At 56.4% G+C, this 22,375-nt stretch overlaps 1 protein-coding gene across 3 annotated transcripts in view; it reads left to right on the forward strand.

Annotated features, from left to right (window-relative positions):
* The window catches only part of COL18A1 (collagen type XVIII alpha 1 chain), a 108,831-nt gene that overhangs the window by 30,277 nt on the left and 56,179 nt on the right, over positions 1-22,375 (forward strand). The gene's annotated exons all lie outside the window — the stretch shown is intronic.

Consider the following 22,375-nt stretch of genomic DNA (forward strand, 5'->3'; position numbering starts at 1 on the left):
GGGTTTCCTGGCTCTCTGGGGGTGAATTGTGGCAGCTCTGGGCTCTGGGCCTCAGAGTCAGGGTGAACTTGAGCTGTCGACGTCTCCCAGAAGGGCTGTCACGACATGTTTAAAATCAACGTGGAGAAGAAACCGAGGGAGCAAGAGACCGAATTTGCGACTCGGACCTTCTGTCTTCAGCTTCGTTCTTACCAGGTGACGGTTTGTAAGTGCAGGTGTTGTGGATGGCTGAGGGGCAGGCTGGCAGCTGGAAGAGAGGGGTGCTACACCTCATCCTGGCCAGGGGTCCTGGGGGGTCCGCCCCAGGAGCCCAGCCTGGCTTTCTGCAGACGCCCAGCTCCTCTCTGCTGGGTGGTGCTGGGGTTGCTCTGGATGTGGGACGACCCCAGGGCCTTTGAACGGCCCATTCTAGACAGTCGGAAGCTTTGCTGCATTGTTACTTGTGAGACACAGACAGGCTACAGTGTAAGGAGGGCCCGGCCGTGAACACCCTCCTCAGGTGGGGAGGAAGTCAAGGAGGGAGTGTTTGCTCCACGTGGTTCTCTAGAGGGACATGCTCAATGGGTTTGTCTCTGGGGCACCCACCGCCCTGCTCCCTGTCGCTGCAGCCCCAGCCCCTTCCCGGATGGCAGGAGGTGGGGAGGAGCTCGTGCACACCCTGGGTGGAGGGTGGTGGGCAGGCCGGGCTTCCAGAAGTGAGTGGGGCAAGCCCACTGCGGGGGGCTTGGTGCAGGTGAGGGTCCCGGCAGTGGGTGGAGCAGGAGGGCAGCGGGGAGGGGTGGACACTACCGAGGAGGTTCCCACGGGGTGAAGGGGTCAGTTCCAGCCCCGGGGCTGAGGCTCCGTGGGGCTCCCCTTGCACTCCCTCGGGGCCCCCTCGCACGGCGTGTGGGTGTTAATCAGGAAGAGAACGCACTTCCCTTCCGTAACCCGGGAGCCCCTCCTGGCATGGCTGGTGGGTGAGAAGCCCCTCCCCGCCCAGGCCTCCCCACCCTTCACACGGGAGGAGGGCTGGGGGTCTGGGCGGGGCCTGGGTGGGGTGTGTTGGGGCCTCTGGCTCTTCTTCTGGGTGCACTCTATAAAGCAGAATGATTTGGGGCCCTTAGGGACAACGCCATCTCTAAGAAAGAACGTTTTCAAAGGGAATTCATCTAAAATCTCCCTGACAGGGCCCTCACGCCCTCCCCGAGTCTCCGTGAAATAGCAGCCCAGGTGATCCCGACCGCACCAGGTGGTCCTTGGGCCGCGCAGGTGGGGCCTCGTGTGAGAATTGGCCCCGTCAGGAGGGGAGATAGGGGAGATGGGGGAGCGCAGGTGCGCCTTCCCCTCCTGATGGACGTGGCGTGGAGGCCGCCCTCCGTCCCGGATGCCATCCAGCCGAGTTCAGGGGGAGTGGCCCGCGTGATCGGGGAGGGGGTGTGAAGAGGGGCTGGCTGGCGCCCCAGGAAAACAAGCCCGTCTCCAGATGAATTGGTGTTCGGTTGTATAACTTCGTGCAGACCACGTTTCTTGTGCTTTTAGAGCTTGATGGAATATCCATTTCCAGCATTATCTGGATCCAGAAGGGCTTTTAATTAGGCCAAAAGGTCGCCTTTGTTGGATGCCGGCTGGACTGAGGCTGGGCCGGAGCTCGCGGCCCAGGCTGCAGACAGGAGGGGCCGTTAGGACTGATGGAGTGTCCCCGAGTGTACCCCACCACGGCTCCCATCAGGGGAAGGCACCGTCCCCTCCCAGGTTTGGGCTCGTTCAATGGCCGGAGTTCTAGAGGTGGGGAGTATGTCACAGTCACACATTCGCTCACACACATTCATTCTTGCACACACACACACTCACACCCCGGGTGGGCCCCCAGAGCCCGTGGAGGCTGGGTGCAAAGCAGTGAGGGCGGGTGCACCGTTGGCCCCTCCTTCTCCTTTCCGTCGACTTCTCCTTCCTCCTCCTCCCCCTTCTCTGCTGCCCTCACCAGGCTGCCCCCACCCCGTCACGTGAGCCGCATCCCAGGGCTTGGGCTCCTCTGCAGGATGGTGGGCCTGGTCTTTGGGGACAGCTTTCCCCAGGAAAGGGAGGCAGGCCCTCAGAGTTTGAGCCTGACCGAGGCCCCATGTGCACTTTGCTTTCCGATGGCCCCTCATCACCGATGGCCCCTTGTCACTGGTGGGTATTCACTGACCACTCAGGACTGCTGGGCGTCGACCCACCCTAGCTACGCGGTAATGTGCGTTATGGGGGATAAAGTAGCTTTGTTATTCTCCTGGAGAGAGTGGTTTGCGTGTTAAATGGCTCTAGCAGGTGTGTCCATGCAGCTGGAAGAAAATAGATTTAGACGCCCCCGCATGTGACATAGAGACAGATTCTAGATGGCTGACCCAGTGCTCTTGAGAGCAGACGGGGTCTGCTCTGGGTCTGTGTTGAGGTGGGTACAGAGTGTGACAGCACCTATTTAGAGACATTTATAGCAATTGGGCATCACCGGGACATTTTATTTGTATCTTAGAAAAGTATTTGCCACGATGGTTTGAGGGGAAAACTGATCCTTCCCCACAGTTTGAGAAGCAATGGCCTAAAGTCCAGATGTTAAAAAGGAAACTGTGAAATCACGAGGCTGTCATTTAGGGGACATTCCATGGCCTCACAGTGGGTGGACCTAAGCGTGATGGGACCCTCTGAAGACAAGAGAAAGGGATGGAGGATCCGCTGCGTGAAAATGAAAACTAAGTGCGGAAGAAAATGGAGAGGAACCGGAAGCAGGTATTTGCAGAGCATATGACAGAAGGAAGTGTGTGCCCCTGGTGACAAAGGACACTGCCAGAGGAGCCCCTGAAGGATGGGCCAGGATGGAGAAGGGATTCCGCAGATAAGGAGGCGCAGGTGCCAGGCATCCTATGCGAAGGGCCCAGCTCCGCCAGGCAGGAAGCGCAGGGTGGACGAGTGTCCTGGGGCTGCTGTAACGTGACCACACACTTAGTGCCTTAAAACCACACAGATTTATTTTCTTACAGTTCTGTCGTTTGGGAGTCTGAACGAGCTAAGATCTAGTCTGCAGGGCCCATTCCTTCTGAGGCCCCAGGAGAGAATCCGTTTCCTGCCTGTTCCAGCTTCTAGAGGCACCGCATTCCTTGACTCGTGGCCTGTCCCCCATCCTCACAGCCAGCACTAACCAGTTCCGTCTTTCTCAGGATGCTGTCTCTGGTTCTGGCTTTTCTGCCTGCCTCCTCTCCGTTTAAAGACCCTTGTGAGTGCATTGGGCCCATGCGGATAATCTTGGATAATCGCTCTACTTTAAGGTCAGATGGTTAGCAACCTTAATCCACCTGCACCTTCGTTCCCTTTTGCCACGTAACACAACCTGTTCATGGGCCGCAGGGAGTGGGATGTGGATGTCCAGGGGGGCGTTGTTCTGCCTACCACCGTCTGCCCTCTGGCCCCAAAGATCCATGTCCCTCCCACATGCACAACACGTTCAGCCCACACAGAGGAAACTAGACTGGCCCTTTCCCACCATCGGGTTGGCTGTGCCCAGGGGGCTGCTTCTGCGCTGTGGGGGCATGGGGATCATGCCTTCTCATCGGAAGGGACTCGACCCTCTCTGTTACTTAAATCCTGGGATCTTCGTCTCTTTGACCTGGTGATCCCATTTTGGAAGTCTGCTGCACATACAGAACCACCACCTGTCAGGACGTGAGTTCAGCATCATTTAGAGCACTGCTGGGATGGGCCATAAATGGGCCAGAGCTGGTGTTAATGATGCCTGCGGTCACCTCGGGTGGGCCTGGTAGAGCCCTCAGCGACAGGAGGTTCTGGTGATGAGGGGAGCTTGGCTCGAGTTCTGCTTGAGGTTCCTCTCGCCTGTGGGCAGAGAAGGCAGAAGTGGACTGGTCACTGGGCTGTGGACGGACGGGCTATTTGCTTTTACTTCCTAGGCCTTTGTGTATTCCAGTATGTGCATTGCTTTTACAGTTAAAAAAAGAATCCGACAAAGTGAACACCGGGAGTCAACTTTGGGTTCAGTTCTCTGTTGGGCAGTCTATGCCTGGACAGTAATCTCCGGGGCTGTGGCTCCCCCTGGTGGTCGGTCCCTGCATGACAGCTGGTTGCAACCGAGGGACCAGGGCGTCTTCCACGCGTAGGACGGCGTCGGGGTTTGCAAACCTGTCCACATTCAGAGCACGGTTTTCCTCCACTTACTGAACTTCGGACAGTTTTGGGCGTGAGAAACAAGCACGGCTTGCGATTTGTGGGGGCAGCTCTATCTGCGGGTCACCCTCAGGCCGAGCACAGAGCCTGGCGTTGGAAGGAGGCTCCCTATACGGTACCCTCAAGCCCCCAGCGCAGCTACAAGCCTGTGAAGTGAATCACAGCCTCCGGTTGTGTGTTCAGCTGGAAGCCAAAATTGGAGCAGGGGTGGCTTCCTGTGAAACAAACAGGAATCCTGGGCTAGCGGCCCTGTTCTTCCCCATTTTCCGTGTCGCCAGCAGCTGTGAAAGGGCAGAAGCAGGGATGCGCATGGGGTGGCACTGGCAGACAGCCCGTCCCTGGTTTTCTGGGCCTCCTGGGAGGTGGAGAAGGAGCTGCACGGCCCGAACCACGGCTCTGTTTCCTGGCTGTCCTGGCACTGACTCACCCTGCTAATCACGTTCCCCAGATTCTGGGGGAGTTGACTGCATTCTCCAAGCACATGCCATTCCGCGGGGGGTTGGCGAAGGATCCAGAAGCAAGCCACCGGGGGTTGTGAGGTCCCCCTTGGCCCCAAGGAGGTGGCCCTGGGCGGGGACCCTTGCTCTCTGGGAGGAAAGTGGAAGCTACAGGCCTGCCATCTGGCCCGTGCAAGGGGCAAGGTGGGCTCCCCAGGCTCGGGACCAGGGATGACCCCTTCCTCCAGGGCTCTGGGCTCTCTGTTCCATGTGCCCTGGAAGGCACCAGGGTCTGTGTGACTTTATTTCACACCCACCTGCCCGTAGGAATCACGGGAACTTTCCAAAATACTGAGGCTGGACCCTACCCCAGGCCCAGGAGACGGGAACCCCTGGCTGGGGCCCAGGCTGGTGCGGTCTCAAAAAGCCCGGTGGTCGGAAGGTCGGAGCAGGGCTGAGCTGTGTGCAGGCAGCACTTCTCCAGCGTTAATGGGCGTCTGTTGGACGTGATGGGTCTGTTCTCTCAGGCTATGGTTGGCACCTTGCTGCACCCAGGATGGAGACCATCAGGACCTTCCTACCCGCCTCCTGCAGGCCAGGCTCTGGGGGTTAAACAGAGCGTCCGTATGGGAGCCCACCTCCCCAGCACTGCTCTCGGGGCAGAATCAGCTCCGACCCTTGACCCCAGGTCTTCATCGGAAGCCGAGCTTTGTCTTTTTCCAGCACGTCGGGGGGCAGTGCCATCGAATGCTGCTCGCCCCTCTGGGTCCCTTGACACATTTCCCTCCTTACCCCCCACGTGGTTTATCAGGTGGAACAAAGCCGTGGGGGATGGTGTCAGCAGAAGATGGTCTGTCCTCCCCTGCGGGTCCTGGGCAGAGCTTCCTGGCATGTTGAGTGGGTCTGGCTGGAGGGTGGGAGGGCAGAGCCCCCTCCCTGTACTCCACATGGGTGGCCGGTGTGAGACGCACACGACTCCTCTTCCTGGAGGTGGGGCAGCTGAGAGGTTGCCAGGTCCAGGCAGCCCCCAGGCCTGTGCTGAGAAAGGCCTCCCAGGCCGGCCTGGGGGTGAGATGGGAGCCAACCTTCCTTGAGAACCATGTTTTGCTGCAGTTGTTCCACCCTTTTAAGGAAATGGGACATTTTCTCCTGGAAATAGAATCCCAGAGGTGGGCGTTTGGGGAGGCACAGGTGAGAAAGCCGGGCTTAGTGCTGGGACTCAGGCCACACGGCCCGAGCCCGGCTGTGCTTAGAGGCAAATGTGTGGTGATGAAGAGCGAGAGGCTAGAATTCGGGAAACACATCGTCAGGTTTTATTAAAATGCCAGCTGCAAACAGGAATCTTCCACGTGACCTGAGTGGGATTCTGTCAGTGTCTCTTGCTTCCAAAATAGAAAACATCAGGGCCGGCCCCGTGGCTTAGCGGTTAAGTGCTCGCGCTCTGCTACTGGCGACCCGGGTTCAGATCCTGGGCGCGCACCGACGCACTGCTTCTCCAGCCGTGCTGAGGCCACGTCCTACGTACAGCAGCTAGAAGGATGTGCAACTATGACATACAACTATCTACTGGGGCTTTGGGGAGAAAAAAGGAGGAGGATTGGCAATAGATGTTAGCTCAGAGCCGGTCTTCCTCAGCAAAAAGAGGAGGATTAGCATGGATGTTAGCTCAGGGCTGATCTTCCTCACACACGCACACACACAAAAAAAGAAAACATCAGCTTATTTGAGTAGAGATGATAAATAAGGAGAGAAAAGGGACCTAGAACAATTAAAGCCCCTGGGACAAAGGTCCCGTCAGCGCAGGCTGCTGTGCGCAGGTGAGGAGGAAGGAGCCAAGTGGTCCGTGGGGGCAGACCCTCCAGCCAGGAGCCGCCTCGAAGCCTGCAGACGGCTGCCGGGGTGTGGAGGGGGTGGGAATGGGCATTTAGGCATTTTTATGGGTTACAAAAAAAAACTGAGCGGAGTATCTGCACGTCCCCACAACTTCCTGGGGCAGTGGGCCGTCGGTCCCTCTGCTTCCCTGCTCCTGTCCCTAAATCAGATCTAGCACCAGGAGAAGCCGGCTGTGAGGTCCCGGCAAGTTCTCCGGGTTATTTGTCACCCTCGAATAGGCCAGCTTTCTCGAGGTGAAGTTTTCACAATGAAGAGAGAACATTGCAGCCTATCCGAGGAGCCCTCCCCGTGAAGCCTGGAGCCCCGGGGGCCGGGGCACTCACTTCCCTCTGCTTCCCCACCCCCGGAGCAGGGTGGGCAAGGCCACAGCAAGGCTGAGGGCACATTGTACAGACCTAAGGGGGCAGCTGCGGCTGGGCTGGGACCACCGGCCCCTCCTGGCCAAGGTCCGTGTGGGTGAGGTCACGTTCCCATGGTTGGAGTCCGCAGAGATGGGAGGCTGCCTCCCAGGAGAGGCCACTGTGGTGCCAGAGCTTCCTCAGGGGCCGGGGCTGACCACACGCTGTGGCTGTGACGAGACTGTGGCCGATTCTCCTTCCTGGCCATGAGTGGCCATCCAAGTGCAGTGTGCTCCTTGAGTTGGCCTCTGGAGGGGCCAGGGTGGGTGTTGGTGACCACCAGGCCTTTGCTCTGCTCCATGCAGGCCTCAGCCTCTTACAGATGGGTATGTACCTAGTATGCCCAGTGCCCAGCCAGGGGCTGTTTCCACTGCAGGTGAGGGGTGTGGATACCCCTGGATGCTGCCCACCACTGCCGCACAGGGCACATGGGAAGCCAGACCACTGGCCTTCTCAGCCCCTGCCTCTGGCTCCTTTTCTCTTTTATTTTCAATTATCTGTGCGTTTTGTTTTTGTAATCACCAAAACAAGTATGGCAAGAATCACAGGGCCCTGCTCTGCATCATTAATTTCACACTCACCCACAGGGACGTCCCACGTCCCTCAGCCTGGCAGGCCCTGCCTTGCCCGCCCAGCATCCCCTCTATGGCCTTGAGATCCTCAGTCATCAGGCAGCGTCGATGGTGAGCCTCCTGCAGACAAGTAGGCCCAGCCTGGAGGGTGGGCTCAGACGGCGTTAGATCCCCAGGCCAGGTCACCTGCCCTGCGGATCTGTGTCCTCTTCCCTGTGAAACAAGTGAGGGTCCTGCTGCTGAGGAAGTGCCCTGTGACCCTGCCGACTCAGGTGGACGTGAAGTTGAGAAGCAGACCGCAGCCACTGGGCCATCGGGCTCCAGAATGTGGGGCTGTGGGGTGGCACCACCCCTGGATCCCGTGGAGGCTCACAGGGGCCTCATCTGCCCGAGTCAGGTGTCTGGGGGGCTTTGCTGACTGTCAGCTGTGGGTCCCCTCCCTCTGTGTCCATGAGGGAGACACCCGTCACATGCGGCGTGACCACCTGCTCACCGCTATTTCTAGACACTTGCTGTGCAGCTGGAGATCGGGGCGGGGAGCAGACCCAGGTGCTGCCCTCGTGGTGGTCCCTGGTCAGGAGTGGGGTCTGGGGCCCCCCGACGGCTTCCTGGTCCAGCTGCCCTCATCAGCCGAGTGGCCTTGGCCAGGCACAGGGGCCGCAGTCATGGGGCGGGACCGAGGGGTTGTTGGCAGATTCGGGGTGTCGGCACATGGGAGGTGCTTGACCCATCACCCCAACCGGACTGGAGCATGGTCGTCATGGGTGAGGGACAGCAGGCCAGCCGCTTCCCACCCCTCCCCATGGGAACCCAGCCGTGTGAGCCTGCCCTCAGCCTCCCATTAGAAACCTGGTTAATGAGCAACCCGCCAAACCCGTAAAACTAATCGACCGCTCACTGCTTCAGAGGTCCCCGCGGGTCCTCCATGTCTGCTCTCCTTTTGCCCCCGCAGCCCCTATCCTCAGGAGCCCAGCTCCAAGGTGGTAGGGGCCCTCACAGAGCTGGGACCCCACCCGCCCTCCCTGCGGGGAGCACCCGGCCACGGCCTCCCGTCCTCCCGACGTGTTCTGGACGGTCATGGGGCCGGGCCGTCCTGGGCCTGTATTTGAGGCTGTGGGGTGAACCCACACTTGGAGTTCACTTTCCTCCACATTGAGGAAGGATGAATCAGCCATGTGACGCTCTGTGAAAACTCCAGTCAGATATTAATCTCCGGGTCAGGAGCCTTTGAAAGCCAGCCCCGCGTGCCCCATTGCGTGGCCCTTTTCATGGACAAGACACTTACTCTGCAGACAGCAGAGGACTCTGCCCCTGGGGGACAATCTGCTGAACAGGTCCCACGGCACATGGGCACTGGCTGACCCTCAAGACTCCTAGAAAGGGGACTGTCCTCCCCGCTGGCCAGCAGGGGCTGCCTGTCCCCCACCTGGGTGGCCCCCTGGGTGGCCCTTCCACCAGGGAGGCCACGTCACCACGCAAGAATTCGGTGTCGGTCTGCAGGAAATCTGCTTCCTTGGGTGGGGGGGCGGGGGTTGCTGCTTTCTATTGTCTTCCGAGGGGCACCTTCCCTCTGTCCCATGTCCCGGTCTGTGCCCATCGCTGTGTGTCCTCTGCTCTCCTCCGCCTGGTTTCTCTCCTTTGTGTCTACTTCGTGGTGGGCTTTTCCTGCATGGGAGCCGATGCATCTTCAGTGCCCTGAGCAGGGCTGTGCACACGGCATGAGCTTGGTACATATTTGTTGAATGAATGCAGGAGAGTGTGTCCCTGCGAGGTGAAGAATTAACGCACAGGGACGTGGTTAAGCATGGGACTTGGGGCTGGGAGGGTCTTTGCTCCCCCGTACCCACTTCAGGGCCAGCCCACCTCCTTCCCTGAGTTCCGGTTTCCCTGACCGTGACGTGCACATGATGGTTGTGAGGTTTGCTTCGCTAGGACACGGAGTATGTGGCAAAGATGACCCACTGTCCATGTTCCTAGTTTTAAAAAAATGGTAAATGCTCCCTTAGAAAAATGAGTAAAAATGCACAGGAATTTACAAAGGAAAGAAATACTTTCATCGAATATATGAAAAAAAGTCAGTCTTGCTAACAAACAAATAAATGCAAATTAAGGAGTATTTGGCATTGTGAGGTTTGAAAAATATGACATGGTCTCCCCTGGTTCTTTTTTTAAAACAGTTTTATTGAGATATAATTCACATACCATACAATTCACTAACCTGAGTGTACAGTTCAGTGGTTTTTAGTATATTCAAAGATATGTGCAGCCACCATCACAGCCAATTTCAGAACATTGTCATCAATTCAAAAGGAAACCCTTTTACTATCTCTGCCCACCCTCCATCCCCCCTCCCCCAGCCCTGAACAACCACTCATTTGCTTTCTAGGAATTTCCCTATTCTGGATATTTCATGTAAGTGGAATCATACAGTATGTGACCTTTTGTGACTGGCTTCACTCACTTAGCATAATGTTTTCAAGGTTGGTCCATGTGGTTGCGTGTGTCAGAACTTCATTCCTGTTTATGGCTGCAGAATATTCCCTTGTGTGGATGGACCACATTCAGCAATTTGACATGTTTATTGTTTCCACTTTTTGGCTTTTGTGAATAATGCTGCTGTAAACATTCGTGCACAAGTTTTTGTCTGGACATGTTTTCGTTTCTCTTGGGTGTGTGTCTAGAGTGGAATTTCTGGGACATGGGGTAACTATGTTTAATTGTTTGAGAAACTGCCAGGCTGTTTTCCAAAGTGGCTGCACCATTTTACATTCCCGCCAGAAGTGGACGAGGGTTCCAGTTCCTCTACATCCTGGCCATCACTTGTTGTCATCCCACTTTTTGATTCCAGCCATCCTAGTGGGCGTGAAGTGTATTTCGTGTGGTTTTCATTTGTGTTTTCCTGATGACTGATGGTGTTGAGCATCTTTCCATGTGCTCGTTGGCCATTTGTGTGTCTTCCTTGGAGAAATGTCTATTCAGATTCTTTGCCCATTTTTTAACTGAATTATTTGTCTTTTTATTGTTGGATTGTAGGAGTTCTCTATATATTCTAGATACAAGTCTCTTATCTGATGTATGATTTACATATATTTTCTTCATTCTGTGGTTGTCTTTTCACTTTTTTGATGGTGTCCTTTGAGGCACAAAGGTTTTTGTTTCTGCTCAAGTCCAATTTATCTATTTTTTCCAGGCTTTTGGTGTCATGTCTAAGAATTCTTTGCAAAATCCACAGTCATGAAGATTTATTCCTATGTTTTCTTCTAAGAATTGTATAGTTTTAGCTCTTATATTTAAGTCTTTGATTCATTTTAAGTTAATTTTATATATGGTGTGAGGAAAGGGTCAACTTCATTCTTTTGCCTGTGGCTGTCCAGTTGTCCCAGGACCATTGGTTGAAAAGACTATTCCTTCCCCACCGAATGTTTTTGGCACCCTTGTCAAATATAAAGTTGACCATAGATGTGTGACTTCACCTCAGAACTCTCAGTTCTGTTCCACTGATGGACGTGTCTGTCCTTGTGCTAGAACTGCACTGTCTTGGTCACTGTAGCTTTGTAGTAAGCTTGAAGTTGGGAAGTATGAGTCCTCCAGCCCTGTCCCAAGCCTACAGTGTTCTAATCCAATACTATGAACAACTGTATGTCCACGAGTTAGATAACTTACATGAAATGGACAGATTCCTGGAAAGACACAAATAACTGAAACAGACTCAACAAGAAACAGACAATTTGAATAGATCCGTAACAAATGAAGATACTGAATTAGTAACCCACAAGCTACCCATAAGGAAAAGCCTAGCTTCACTCCTGAATTCTACCAAACATTTAGCGAATTAAAACCAGTTCTTCACAAACTCTTTCAAAAAAATTAAAGAGGAGGAACACTTCCCAACTCATTTTATGAGACTAGTGTTACCCGGGTCTCAAAACCAGACAGACATCACACATAAAAGAAAACTACAGACCAAAATCTTTTATGAATATGGACACAAAAATCCTTAAAATAGCAGCAAAATAAATCTATCAATATAGAAAAATAATTATATACCATGACCAAGTGGGCTTTATCCCAGGAATGCTAAGTTGGTTTAATGTCTGAAAATCAATGTAATACATCATATAAGTAGAATAAAAAATAAAAATCACAGGATCATCTCAATAGACACAGAAAAAGCATTTGACAAAATTCAACACCCTTTCATGGTAAAAACATTTAACAAACTAGGAATAGACAGGAACTTCCTTAACCCGATAAAAGGCATCTCCTAAAAACCCATACCTAACATCATACTTACTGGTGAAAGGCTGGATGCTTCCTCCCACAATGGGGAACAAGACAGGATGTCCCCTGTTATCACTTCTACTCAACACTGTACTCTGTTCACAGATGACGTGGTCTTATATATATAAAGTCCTAAGGAACCCACTAAAATCTATTAAAACTAATAAATAACTTCAGCAGGGTTGCAGGATACAAGGTCAATGTAAAAAAATCAATTAAATTTCTATACACTTGGCAATGAACAATCCAAAAATGAAATTAAGGGGAATTAAAAATTCCATTTACAAAAGCATCAAAAAGAATAAAACATTTAGGAATAAATTTAACAAGAGAAGTGTAAAACTTATACTCTGAAAACTTAAAAGCAATGTTGAGAGAAATTAAGGAAGATCTAAATAAATGGAAAAACATCTCGTGTTCATGAATCGGAAGATGTAACGTTGTTAAGATGGCATCCGTCCTCCACACACTCCACAGAGCCACTGCACCCCTCTCAGGATCCCTGCTGACGCCTTGGTAGGAATTGGCAAGCCAATCCTAATATTCATATGGAATTTCAAAGCACCCTGAATAGCCAAAACAATCTTGAAAAAGAAGAACAAAGTAGGAGGATCCCTTGGTTCTTAAAGGAGTTTTTAGAATCTGTAAAAATATCTGCTTTGTGGGCCAGCCCTGTGGCATAGCAGTTGGTTAAGTGTGTGCGCCCCACTTCGGCGCCCTGGGGCTTGCGGGTTCGGATCCCGGGCGCGCACTGATGCACCGCTTGTCAAGCCATGCTGTGGCGGTGTCCCATGTAAAGTAGAGGAAGATGGGCATGGGTGTTAGCCCAGGGCCAGTCTTCCTCAGCAAAAAGAGGATTGGCATCGGATGTCAGCTCAGGACTAGTCTTCCTCACATACACAAAAAAATTTGCTTTGTTTTGGGGTAGACCTTGGATAATTCCTATGGAGTCTAAAACTTGACTCAGAGCACTGTGAATCTTTTGTTTTGTGTAAGTAAGCTTGAGTTACAACGGCAAGTAGGAGAAATTCGTGACCCTTGCTGGCCCCACCGCTGCACCTCCCCCCCCGGCCCTCTTGGCTGTGATGTCCAGTCACTGGAAGACAGGGAGATGGTGTGCCCCTCCCCAGCCCCTCTTGGCCACCTGCCAGGGGGTTTTGAAGGCTGGGCAGGAATAACACCCACGCAGAGCCCCGGGGGACGTGGATCGTTGCCTGGAAAGCAGTGCTTGCCACCCTCCGCTGAGTCACCTGCGTTTCCAGAGATAAGGCTGGTGGAGGGAGTATTCCAAGAGGACATCAGGAAGAAATCTCTGCTTTCCCTACAGACTTTTCTTATCAGAACATTTCCAGCCTACAGAAAGATTGAAAGGACGGTGCAGTGTTCGCTCACATATCCTTCACCTGGATTCAGCGCTCATCAACATTCGCCACACTTTGTCCAGGCGGGCTCTTCTCCCTCATCCACGTCTAGGTCCACGCACCCGCGTGTCCGTACACAAGAGTATCCACGTAGGAGCACACCCGCCCACACATCTGTGTACACACAGGTGCATGTGCACGGGGATCCGTATACAAGTACGTACCCACTTCTTCTTGAGAAATGAGCTGCAGCTTCCTGACACGTGGCCCTGGTGCTTCCGTGTGCGTCTCCTGAAGCAAGGATGCTCACGACAGTTCTGTCCTGTCCTCTGACATACAGGCCCTATTCAGGTGTCCTCCAGTGTCCCAGTGATGTCCCTTACAAGCTGGTTCGCGTCTGCTAGGTGGCCCGGAACCATCAGAGCTTGGTGGTTGTGACTCCTCGGCCTCCTTGCTCTAGGCTCCCCGCCTGTCTTTCCCGACATGGATGTTTTTGGAGAGTCCGGCCAGCCGTCCAGTGACATGTCCCACAGTCGGACTCGTCCAGCTGCTTCCTCATGTTTGGATTGAGGCCGTTGGTGAGCGCCCTGGACAGATGACTGCGTGTCCTCCCCGTGGCCTTACAGAGGGAGGTGGGAGGTGGGGGTGTTACAGTGGCTGCCAGGCTGTGCTCGGAAGGAGCCTTTTCCCCGAGACACTGGACGCCTCGAGAATCTGCTGTCCGACCACCTTTCACCTCCAGTGACCGTCCTTCCCGGCAGCTGGTCTCCTGGTCACTTCCCCGGGGCGGGCTCCCTGGGGGCTGGGGGCTGCGCAGACCCTCAGGGGAGGCCCAGGGCCTCGTGTGCTTCTGTCACCTGGGGCAGTGGTGGGGGTGAGGGAGCAGACCCCACTGAGTGCTGGGCCACACTGGGCGTTTATTCCCTTGGGTCCACCACTGATAACTGGTGGAGGAATCTGGGGGTGGGGGCTGTGAGACCATTCTTCCCACCACGCAGGAGGGACACCAGAGCCTCGAAAATGCTGGGGGCTCAGCCAGGGGAAGTGCATCTGTAGAGAGCTAAAAAAGGCCTGGTCGTGAATTCCGGGAGGGTATCTCTGCTGTCCCTCACGGGGGAGGAAATGGGTTTAAACCACACCCGAGTACAGAGTGAGAGAGGGCACTGGACGGCCTGCTGGTTAAAAATTAGACAAGTGTTGCAACGTTCCCAGAGCTCTGGAGTTTGCGTGCTCGGCTCTCACTTGGCAGTGGGGTCAGGCAGATTCTTCGGTGATCGATCACCCACTGGCGAGGGGAGGTACCCATGGGCCTTGACCTGTGGCCCTGGCTGCCCGGCCTCCCCCTGCACGGCCACCTTGTGCCTCTTAATCTTAACGGCACCCCGAGGCCGGGTAGTGGCTGGAAGGGGAGACACACCGGGAGAGGCACCTGGCCCGTGCAGCAACCGTCCAGGGCCTGTTGGAGGCTCGCCCGTCAGCTCCTCCCCCAAGGAGCCTTCAACGGGCATCTCAAGAGCTGTGTTCTTTGTCAGTGTGGCTTGAAAAAGTCACCACGAAATGCAGAGTTCAGGCAGATTGTTCAGACGCTTCAGACAGTTGTCAACTAGCTGCACCACAGGAAGATGAACAGTCGTGTTTTCATTCTGTGTTTTCCTGTGGAGATGTGTCCAGTGTGCAGACCTTTACTGATGTGGGCAGTGGGTGCTGGGGGCGTGTCCCCAGGTCTGCTCCTTGGAGGCTCGGGGACACCTGCCAGGGCTGGCCTTGGATAGTCTCTGGTCCTCAAGCAGGAGAGAGGACCCCAGGGCCACCTGAGGAGGGTGTCTCTGCAAGACATTACTGGCTCGGGAAGCGTCCACGGGCAGGGACAGTCTGGGGGGGAGGCGAGTGAAGGAAGGGGTGCCGGCAGCTGGTGCGGCTTCTCCATCCCCTTATCCCACTGCTGTGGGGCCTCGGTGGGCAGCCCCGGGGAGGCCATCTGGAGCGGCCTCAGGAGGGACGCCATGCCGTGGTCCGGCGCTCGGGCCTCAGCACGAGGGGTGACCTCTGAGGTCACTGCAGAGCATCCCTGACAGTTGAGTGCACCGAGCGCTGTCCCCGGGGCTCACAGCCAAGGGTGTCAGTCGAGACGGCTCACCGCCCTCCTCCTCAGAGAGTGGATTTTTCTGTTCACACGTGGGTGTTTTGTGTTTCTTTGAAAATAAAATAAAAGACCACATTATGCAGGAATCCAGACCAGACGGGACAACAAGATGGGACAAACCCCTGGCTTGGGCAGGGTGGGAGGCAGGGGCCCATCTCGTGGCGGCAGGAGGCAGAACCTTCTGTAAGAAGAGGTGGGGTGCTGGGTGCGGGCCGGTGGCTCCTCTCTGAGGAGATGGCCCCACGGTGTTTGGAGGAATGGATCAATCTCGCGTCAAAGGGACCTGCCCTGTACCTACAGCAGATGTGATGGCTCCTGGGGACGAGTGAGGACGGCACCGTGTGCCCTCCGGCAGGCCCCAGGCAGGCATATGACAGAGAGCAGTGTCTGAGCACAGCCTGGCCCTTCGCCCCCTGCCAGACGGAGCAGGACGGCCCTCGCAGCCCTTGGAAGGTTGTGAGTTTGGGGCATCATTCAAAACGAGAGCCGTGCGACGGGGTGGGTGCTCAGCAGAGTCCTAACGCCTGGCACTGGGCGCCCGCTGTGCAGTTGTGTGACCCCCAGGGGTGAGCATCCAGCCCCAGCTTGGGAGGACTCCCTGTGCCGACCTGGAGCCTCCCAGGCATCCAGGAATCCCGGGACAGCCGTCTGAAGGGAGCAAGTGGACACATACGGGCACAGACACCACACACGCGTGTGTGGACAGACATCGCCCACGTATGTACACAGATGCACACACAGACACACACACGTGCATACGCGTGGAGAGCCCTGGGGTGAATTGACAGGGGTGGAGGCTGTCGGCTGATCTGGGCTGTGAGCTGCTGTGTGTCACAGACGGAGGAGAGAAGAGGGTGTTTCAGGGAGGAGCAGGTGGTCCCCAGCGTGAGGGGAGACGCAGGCCGAGAAAGGCCCGTTGAGCGTTGGTCGAATTTGCCTGAAGCTGTGCTGGGGTCAGCGGGCACCTACAAGATACAGCGAGTGTTCGATCAGTTCGTTCCAAAGACAGTCTCAGAATCCCGTGAAAGAGGCAGCCACCCCTTGTTACCCACCAAGCCATGTACACACCTCCACTCAGGGCCAAAGTCTCTATACACTTGTGTATTTGATAACAGAGCCTCCAGACAAATCCGGCGTGTGCCCCCAGCTGGGTCTTGACAGTCATCAGAGACAGTCCTGCGGGCATGGGGACGGGCAGGAACCCACCCATGCAGGAAAACCTGCCTTAATTCATGAAGCAGGGATTGAAATCTGGATATCACGGGCACCAGGTCAGTAAAGAACATCAGCCAACACACCATCGAGGAGTGGGGCGTCATCCCCAAGACAGGATCCAAGCCAGGAACAGCGAGCCCCGTCTGGGAGCGGCAGGATAGTGAGCACGGGGATGGGGTCTTGAGAGATGCATAGGAGTTTACCAGAGGGAGACCACAGCGGAAACTGCGCTGTTGGCTTTCGGTCACTCACCTGGTGAATTCCTAGCTCACCGGGAATTCCCAGATCCCTATCCTTCCTGAACTGGGAGCTGGGCCCGAGGGCAGACTTGCTCTGGTGCAGGTACAGCTCCCTTGCAAAAGCAAGAGCTTGCCACAGGAGACCTGAAGGGCGCCCTCTTGGCAGGAGGGGATGTCTCCCTTCTCAGCACCTGTATTCATGGTCAGGAGGATTCTCCAGCTGGCCCCTCTGGGAACTTAGGTAAATGCAGGCGTCTTCCCCAGAGGTGGCCCTGCTCCAGGCTCTCAGCTGCTGCCACTTCTGAGTTTTGAGCCCAGTGGCTGGTGGCAGGCAGTGGTGAGCCCACTCATGGACATCGAGGCCACAGGAGGTCCTCAGCGTCCTCCAGGCCAGGTAGACACTCAGACTCCGGGACCTTCTTGGCCACACTGCTGGAGGGCGTGGGGCAGAGCATGGCTTGGCAGCAGGATGACGCAGCATCACACAGCGAGTCCCAGGGCAGATGGGAGCCTCTGGCCCCACGGGAGCCGGCTCCTTGTCCTGGGTCCTGCCAGGGACCTGCCCCAACACCGAGTCGCCATGTGCAGGGACTCGGCTATGGCTTCCAGTGGGCATTGCCAGGGCCCTGGCGGATGGGACGGCCTGTCAGGGGCCATTGTCCCCGCAGACACCATAGCCTGGAAACAGAGGAGACAGACTTCCTCAGCAGGGTACAGTAGGAGGGAGATAGTGGGTCAACCCCAGGCCACACTTGCTGTGTCAGGGAAGCATTGGACGTTGCCCATTGAGAGGGGTCTGGCATGGTGCTGGCTTCCTGCGTGGTCCCCTTTGCCTGCCCTTCTCATAACTGAAGCCAGCAGGGAAAGCACGTGGCCCTCGAGGGCCTGAGGACGGGGCTGTGTCAAGGCGATGGCCTTCGCTCAGTGGCTCTGACTCTCAGGGGTCCCAAGGTTCTTACCCCACCTCCTCCGCCCCCCCAGGGAAGGCGCCCGTCTGCATGTGCTCAGGGGGGTGTGAGTCAACATTGCATCCTCACCTTTGTGGGAACACAGTGAAATAACCACAGCCTCCATGTGCAGCATGGGGAATGCGGGATGGAAGCGGCATGTGGGGTGTCCCGCTGACTCCCCTGAGAGTCAGGGGTGGGTGGTTGGCCTCAGGCCCAGGTGACCGGACCAGGGCCTTCAGACCGAGGTCTCTCCCATCTAATCGAATCCTCTCCCCACCAGGTGGGGGTCCTCTTATCTGATCCAAGTACTCTCCCCCTGGGTGGGGTCCTCCCATCCAATGCGGTTCTTCTCCCCCTGGAGCGTGGCCATCTCCATCATGAGTGACAGGTGTCACCAGGGCGTCCCATCGCTTCATCAGAGCCGAGTGCAGATCCCGTGCCGCCCTCGGGATGACATGTGTGTCCACCTCTAAGGGGCATGAGGTTGCCCTTGGCCCAGGTGGGGGCTGAGGAGCCGCAGGGAAATGTCTGGGTGCTTCCCCCTCCACCGGAAAGGAGGTGCTGATGCTCCAAAACCCTGGTCCAGGCCACTCTTGGGGGTGGGGGGCAGGAACAGCGGGAGTCGGGGCATCCGTGCTCTCGAGTTCTTATTGGGCAGTACCAGTCACGGGGAAACATTCCAAATTGCATTTAAATGTCCCCGTTATACCCCAAGAATGTGATACCCTGAGAACACAGTGAGGAGAGTGGGGTGGGGGCTGGGGGGCCCCTCCTTCCATCAGGGCCTCTTTCTGGAGTGTTGGCCTAAACCCTCCCCCAGCGTATGCCCCCCTTGCCTCTCTGATTCCTCCCTTTAGCTTTTTGGGACCTTTAAGGTGGCGGATGGATGAATGAATGAATGAATGAGTGAGTGACCACGCGTTCCCGCCCTGGGAGTGACCGAGGACTGCTGTGTACACGGGGGTGTCTGTCGGGGCCACATCAACGCAGGGGGTCTGAGCCATCCACAGGAGGCATGGGGTGTATAGGGGTGCTGGAAAGAGGAGTTCCTTTCCCCTGTTGACTTCAGTTCTCGGGATCTGGGGGACATGTGCGCTGAGGCACTCTTAAGGACGACTCGGGTGGCGGGCCCTGCCTGCCCTGAGATGGCACTGCCTGGAAGCCCGCATGTCGCCACCCGCCTCAGGGTGACGCCTCCGTTCGGAGTGCTGCTGGGGGCTCGCTTCTGGTCGGTGGGGGCTGGAGCCGATGGGGAAGGAGCCCCGAATGCCAGCCTTGGAGCCGACCCTGACTTCTGACTCGTCGTCACCAAGTTGGGGGGCCGACCCCAGAGCCCAGCCAGCCCCTGGCACTGTGCTCTTGCCACCCTGAGGCTCGGCCTGGAGCTGCCCAGGAAACTCCGTGATGGTTCCTGGCCGCCCAGCATGGGAGCAGGCGGATCTGGGCGCTGCCATTGGCTGCAGGGTCTGCATTCCACTGGCTTCTCCTCACCTGGCAAGAGGGGCCCAGCCCCAGAGGGGGGCTGGGGGAGCAGTGGTAAGGGATGGTAGCAGAAGCTGAGACTCTTCTGACCTTGGGGCCTTGGAGAACCAAATGCTTTTAGAAATGCAGCATCTCACCCAAAGATACTTGTGTTTCAACGACTTCAAGTGGTTTCCCTTTAGCACCTGTTTTCCCCTCCTTCGTCCCCATGGGCGACTTGGGGAAGATTATCCAATCTCAGCAGCGAGCAGACTCCAGCGGAATGAGCCTGGCAGGACCCTTTACACGGAGCTCCTGACGGGCCCAGAGTGGGACGGTGCTCTGCAGCAGTGACCCTGAGCTCCTGTCTGGGGCCCCGAGGTTCAGACCCGGCAGCGTCCCCGAGGAGCTGGGCGGGGAGGGGCCTATTGCAGCCGTAGCTGGAGGAGAGGTTGCTGAGGAAACCTGGTCTGCACGGCAGCGCTTTCTGAAAGCTGCAGGGTCTATGTGTGAGTGATTGAGTGTGTGTGCATGTGAGCACGTACATGTATGTGAGTATGTACATGTATGTGTGTGGGAGTGCATTTGCGTGTGTGTACATGTAAACGTGTGTGAGTATGCATGCATGTGAACTGTGAGGTGTGCACGAGTGTGCACGTGTGTGTGCATGAGCATGCATGCGTGAGTGTGAGAGCATGCTTGTGCGTGCATGTGTGTGAAGGACAGTGTGCACGTGAGCACATGTGTGCAAGGAGGCTCATGTGGTGGCACCTTGGCAGGTTGCCTCCTGGTGGGAGCTGAGTCCTGGGGCTGAGCTGTGGGACGTGGCAGAGCTGCGCTAGCATTTCCCAGAGAAGGTTGAACGTGTGATGTTCTAGAAATGCTTAGGGAGCGGGTGGCCTCGGGAAGGTGGGCAGGAAGGACAAGGTCTAGAGTGTTAAGTCATGAGTGGAGGGCAGAAGTTGGAGGGTGGAGGGTGGAAGGAGGAGAAAGGAGGGTGGAGGGTGAAGGGATGATCATGGTGCGGGTGCTCAGTGTGGTGGGGCCGCTGCTGCCTGCCTTCCTCGAGAGCGTGGCCCCCAATGGCGGCAGCTGCCATCCCTCCTTTGCCGGCACAGCTCCTCGCTTCTGGCTCTGCCTGGGGTGGCGGGTTGAGTGAGTGAATGCAGGGCCGGCTCAGCTGATGAGTGGCCCCAGGGAGCAACTGGTGCCCAGGGCCGTCGGGATGCCCAACGGGGCAGGGTGTGGGAGGAGGGGTTACCCCCCTGGACGGGGGTCAGGGCTCTGCCACAGACGAGCTGGCGCTCCCTCCCTGATCCGTGCCCGGAGAAGGGGCAGGGCCTTGGGAAGCTCTGTCCTGAGATTGTCCAGAGACACTTTTAGGTATAAAATCACATTAATGGCAGTGAGGTTTCAAGCGAAGAGACTATTCTCTGGGCATTTCTAAGATTCTGAGTGTTGTGGGGATTAATGTTGGGAACAAGGGCTCACTGAGACAGATGTTTGCCTGTGGGATGCCCCCGCTTTGGAGAGGGGACATGGTGTTCAGCTGTCCTGAAACATGAGTTCTGATCCCAAACAGCCTGGCCTGCCCTTTGGACGGCTCTCGATCGATCACGTCCTTGGTGTTCTGAGCTGTGGTCACCACAGCTGCTCTCCCTGCTGATCCCAGCCCTGGGGGAGGGTGGGCCAAGACCCCCAGCACAGCCTGGAGAAGGCGGGGTTCTCAAAGGGACTCGGGCAGAAGGGACAGCTGAGGTGCAGAGCACACGGGGTCTAGTGTAGAGAGAGTGTATGAGTGATCGTGTGTGTGTGGTTGTGAGTGTGTGGTTATGTGAGTGTGTGGATGTGCATTGTGTGGTTGTATGTGGTGGTGCGAGTGTGTGTGTGCGTGAGTGTGAGTTTGTGCAAGTGCATAACTGTGCAAGTGTGCTTGTATAAGCGATGTTGGGCTAGTGCACGTGTGCGTGAATGTGTGTATTTGTGAGCGTGTGTGTGCAGATTGCCTGGATTCCATTCTGGAGCCAGGCCTCTGGTCCCGTGCCTCAGTTTTTTCATCCATGAACCGGCTGCAGCCTCGCGGTCGGTCACAGGCTCACAGAGTAAGGCATAGCGTTCGGCACTGTGCCTGGTGGGCTGTGGACTCTCTGCTTTACCAATAGCCCTGTTGGGATGTTCAGAATGGGAGGGAGCCTGGAGCGGTTCCTGTCCACCCAGGGTCCTTTAGTTGATGGGGAGGCCCATCCCTCACCTGCCCTCCTCCTGCTGCTGCCCAGGCCCGGGGACCCCTCCCGGGGTGGGAATTCACAGGGCAGCACAGAGGGTGGGTGCTGGGTGGGCAGTGGGGCCAGCCTGGCTGTGCAGGGAAGGTAACAGCTATAATCACAGTCACAGCAGGCACTGGCAGGACTTAAGGCCACAGGGCAGCAGCCTTTTAGTGTCTTGGACAGAAGAAAGTGTTATGCAAGGTTTTGTGACTGGAAGGAGTCGGGACATAGTTGGCAGTGTCCAGCTACAGGCTGGCCTGGCTGATGCCCTGCGGAGCATCAGCAATGCCCAGAGACTGTCCCTTTCTGGGACGCCATCTGGAAGGGGCACTGGAACAATGGAGCCGAGAGGAGGCAGGGATGGGGCGCCCTCCCCCCCCCGCATTGGCACCCAGGGCTGTGGACAGGGCTCGCTCACCCAGCCCCATCTCGTTTGCTCTGGGGTGACCAGGCAGCCCCAAGCCTCGGCACGGCGCCCCCCGCTCTACACACACGGGACTGAGCCTGTGGTTTGGGGCGGGGGCATTGGGGAAAGACGTCTGTCTGTGTAGAACCTGCTGTTGGTGGCACCGTGAGTCTCAATGAGTCCTGTGACCCTCCTTTGCCTTGATGTTGATGCCCAATGGCTGCTGTGTTCTGTCCCCTTCAAGCGGTTCTCAAGAGTCGGCTTAGAAACCCCGGCCAGACTCAGGAGCGCTGATGGAAACTGACGCAGAGCAGGGTCAGCCCCAGAGAGCTGTTTCTAACCAATGGAGAGTGAGGAATGGCTGTTGTGTGAGCTGGCTTGAGAATGAAGGAAAAAAGGCCATGTGTCACCAACGCTCAAACCCAGCGCGTGGTCTCCGGCGAGATGGAGCCAGGACAGCCCGGCGTCTGCAAGGGGGCTGGAGGAGGGGCCCAGGGGAGGGGGCCGGGGCTGGAGGACGAGCCGGAGGACTGGGTGGCTGAGGAGCACGGCGTCCCT

This window comes from Diceros bicornis, chromosome 27 (genome assembly GCF_020826845.1).
Source record: "Diceros bicornis minor isolate mBicDic1 chromosome 27, mDicBic1.mat.cur, whole genome shotgun sequence".
In the NCBI taxonomy this organism is placed as follows: domain Eukaryota; kingdom Metazoa; phylum Chordata; class Mammalia; order Perissodactyla; family Rhinocerotidae; genus Diceros; species Diceros bicornis.